The sequence below is a fragment of the Cebus imitator genome, unplaced genomic scaffold, assembly GCF_001604975.1.
Source record: "Cebus imitator isolate Cc_AM_T3 unplaced genomic scaffold, Cebus_imitator-1.0 Scaffold122, whole genome shotgun sequence".
Lineage (NCBI taxonomy): Eukaryota > Metazoa > Chordata > Mammalia > Primates > Cebidae > Cebus > Cebus imitator.
Window position 1 is genome coordinate 1,326,507 of NW_016107437.1, and position 3,030 is coordinate 1,329,536.

Below are 3,030 nucleotides of genomic sequence, written 5' to 3' on the forward strand. Positions count from 1 at the left end.
TTTGACAGGGTCTCATTCTATCACCCAGGTGGGAAGGCAGTGGTAGGATCTTGACTTACTGAAACCTTCACCTCCTGGGTTCAAGTGATTCTCGTGCCTCAGCCTCCCAAGTAGCTGGGATTACACAGGCACGCACCACCACGCCCGATTCATTTTTTTGTATTTTTAGTAGAGACAGGGTTTCACCATGTTGGCCAGGCTGGTCTTGAACTCCTGACCTCAAATGATCCACGTGCCATGGCCTCCCAAAGTACTGGTATTACATGCATGAGCTACCACACCCAGCCGAAATGCTCTCTTTTCTATCCTGACAAAAAAAAAAAAAAATGTGTTGATCCTATAATCCATCTACTCTTATTTTAACCAATCACAGTTGTGCCCGATTATAATAAAAAGGAGAAATGAAACGGCAAGGACTTCTATTGAAATAATATATAGTGAAATGATACGGATTTCTATCAGGAAGCACGGAGCAAAGCAGTCAGGTGCTCACACACTCGTATATGGAATAACCAGCGACAGTCACAAATGCAGACTGCATGGCGTGTTGCCACATCGGCTTTACTAAGAGTGCCATGGTCTTCAAAAGAGTGGCTCTTTCTTGATAAATTCCCACACCAAACACAGTCAGATCTTCTCTTGATTTACACCATAGCTACTGCATTCTTGGAAACGTCAGCGTTCATTAAACGTTTACATGCAAAATAGAACATGTAAACATGTAAAACAGAATAGGCAGATAAAATAGAACAGGATCATAGACTCTGATTATCATGGTTTTCCTAACCCATATGAATTTCAGATCTGTGTATATATGCAAAAACCTGTCCCCCACCGGAATGATTCCCCCATTCCCATCATTTGGGCAACCGAAAGCTCTCTGCAGATTTAAAACACACACACACTCACACACACACACACACACACACACACACACACACACAGAGAGAGAGAGAGAGAGAGAGAGAGAGAACAATTCAGTCTCCAGTGAGAACCTCTGTAATAGAAGATCCAATTCCTAACCCACAAAATATTCTTAAAGTCCCCTTTCTTGCCTTCTTAGTTCTCCCGTATTTCCTAGTTTCCCCAAAACAAACCCCAAGAGATTTCTCTGACCTCCCCTCGCCCAAGCAGAGATGTCTTCCGTCTCTCCCACGACACTATAACTCTCCACCCTGGTCAAGTGGACTCCACCTTGGGGAAAGAATGCTTGTACCGGGCACCAAACTAGACTTTGGAGATACGTTAGCTCTTGGTAACTGCTAGTGTGATAATTAAGGTAATTGTTATTTAGACTAGGGGTCTGCAAACTACAGCCTGCAGGCTCAATCCAGGCTACTTGTTTTTCTATGGCCTGCAAGCTAAGAATGGTTCTTACATTTCATTTTTTTTTCCTCAGAGATGGAGTCTCACTTTGTCGCCCAGGCTGGAGTGCAGTGGCGCCATCTCAGCTCACTGCAACCTCTGCCTCCTGGGTTCAAGTGATTCTACTGCCTCAGCCTCCTGAGTAGCTGGGATTACAGGCATGTGCCACCACACCCGGCTAATTTTTGTATTTTTAGTAGAGACAGGGTTTCACCATGTTGGCCAGGCTGGTCCCGAACTCCTGACCTCAGGTGATTTGCTCATCTCGGGCTCCCAAAGTGCTGGAATTACAGCCATGAACCACCACGCCCTGCCAGGTCTTACATTTTAAATGGTTAGTGGAGAAACTAAAAAAGGAATAATACATCATGACATGAAAATTACATGAAATTCCAATTTCTGAGTTTATAAATAAAGTGTCTGTCCTTGCTTTTGTGCTACAACAGCAGAGTTGCATGGTTGCAACAGAGAGCACATGGCCTGCAAAGCCTCAGATAATTCACTCCCTGGGCCTTTACAGTAAGGTTGTCAACCCCTGGCTTAGACACTAAATAAGTGCTTTCACACACCTACTGTGTGCCAGACACTACGATAATGCAGAGGGGAAACAATCAACAAGAAACATTCTTTCTCAAAAATTATCAGCTGGGTGCAGTGGCTCAAGCCTGTAATCTCAGTACTTTGGGAGGTCGAGGCAGGAGGATCATTTGAGTGCGTGAGTCCAAGACCAGCCTAGGCAGCATAGTAAGACGCCGTCTCTATAAAAACAGCAGAAAAATTAGTTGATCTTTATAGCGAATGCCTGCAGTCCCAGGTACTTGGGAGGCTGAGGGGGGAGGATCACTAGAGCCCAGGAACTCAAGGCTGCAATGAGCCGAGCCGTGATGATGCCACTGCACTCTAGCCTGGTAGACCGAGTGAGACCCTGTCTCATAAAATAAAATAAAATAAAATAAAATAAAATAAGCATATTATTCAGCATCATTGGGACTTGGGCTCAGTTCTTCGGCCATAAGTATGTTTTTTTTGAGACAGAGTCTTGCTCTGCCACCCAGGCTGAAGTGCAATGGCACAATCTTGGCTCACTGCAATCTCCACCTCCCGGTTCAAGCAATTCTTCTACCTCAGCCTCCTGAGTAGCTGGGATTACAGACACGCGCTACCATGCCCAGCTAATTTTTGTATTTTTAGTAGAGATGGGGCTTCACTGTGTTAACCAAGCTGGTCTCGAACTCCTGAACTTGCGATCCGCCTGCCTTGGCCTTCCAGAGTGCTGGGGTTACAAGCATGAGCCACTGCGTCCAGCCCATAAGTATGTTCCTTGACCTCAGTTTCCTCTTCTATAAAGTATGGTATGGATTGCCCACCTCACACGGGCATGAGGTTATCAAATGACACAGCCTGTGCAAAGTGCCTCAGACAAAGAAAGGAGATCAGCAAATACTATTTCCTTTCTAGCTCATCCTCTCTTCCCACGGATGCCAACAAAGCCAGCGAGATTGAGCGAGGGAGGTCACATCCTCCTTGTCTAAATGTTTTCTTGTTAGAGAACATCTCTCTTCTTAACATCCCTTCCTACATAAAGAATCCCCGTCAGAGGAATATTAAAAGGCCCTAACCTACCATTAGATGGAAGGCGAGACTCCGATCTCACAGCTGAATCAC